The following is a 991-nucleotide window of genomic DNA, read 5'->3' on the forward strand; positions in this document are numbered from 1 at the left end:
CATAAGACAAAAGACAGTTATTATCACAGGTTCAGGAGTTCAGAGTAAGGCAAAAGTGTGGGTTTACATCATGGGGTTACAATTTCATCATAGGCTGAAAAGCATGGAATGCTACAGGCTTAGAAAACAAACGTATTCTTTTAGGATATGAAAACGTAATAACAGTTATGACAAGGTAGCTCCTTCACTAGGCTTAAAGAACAGAAATGCGTTCTTATAAGGTAAGGAGACTTAGTGAGTGACAGGACAGTCCGTAGCAGCACTGTGGCTCCTGTTTTGATTCTACACCATATGAGGGCAGTATGTCTAGGTAAATTGTTAGGAAATAAGCCTAGGAAGAAACAAAAATAGCATCACTCATGGTCAGGGTCTCGTTACTTATTAAATAAGTGTATTATGGTCATCCTAAACATTCATTAATATTTACTTGTTTGTTTCTTTTTGAGACAGGGTTTCACTGTGTAGCTCTACCTGGCCTAGAACTTATTATACAGACCAGGCTGGGCTCCGACTCACAAACACCTGCCTGTGTCTGCCTCTGTCTCTGCTGGGATTAAATGTCTGTGCTCCCACACGCATGAAAGAGTCACTAACATTCTCTCTCTTGTATTATTATTTCACATTTAGTGTTTTCTCTTTTTTCCCATTAATTTATGTTACATCCCAATTGCAGACCCCCCTCTCCTCAGTGCCCCGTTACACATTTCCTCCCCCCCCCCATCTCCAACATTCCCTTAGGGTCTTCTAATGACTACTGCTGTAGCTGGACCTTCTGATAAACATGTTCAGTGCTAGGAAACCTGGTAGCAACTCTTGAAGCAAAAAGAGTTCACTGAGCCGTGGAATAACCTCAAAAAGATGCAGGTGCTCCCCCACCCAGCCTAAGCGCTTTGAAACGCTTCACCTCATGAGGGATGCCACCGAGAAAGCAGGCAACAGGAAAAGAAATTGAGCTATTTATTCATCTGCCTCGAGGATGGATGTCAGGTCT

This window comes from Rattus norvegicus, chromosome 7 (genome assembly GCF_021556685.1).
Source record: "Rattus norvegicus strain SHRSP/BbbUtx chromosome 7, alternate assembly SHRSP_T2T, whole genome shotgun sequence".
Taxonomy (NCBI): domain Eukaryota; kingdom Metazoa; phylum Chordata; class Mammalia; order Rodentia; family Muridae; genus Rattus; species Rattus norvegicus.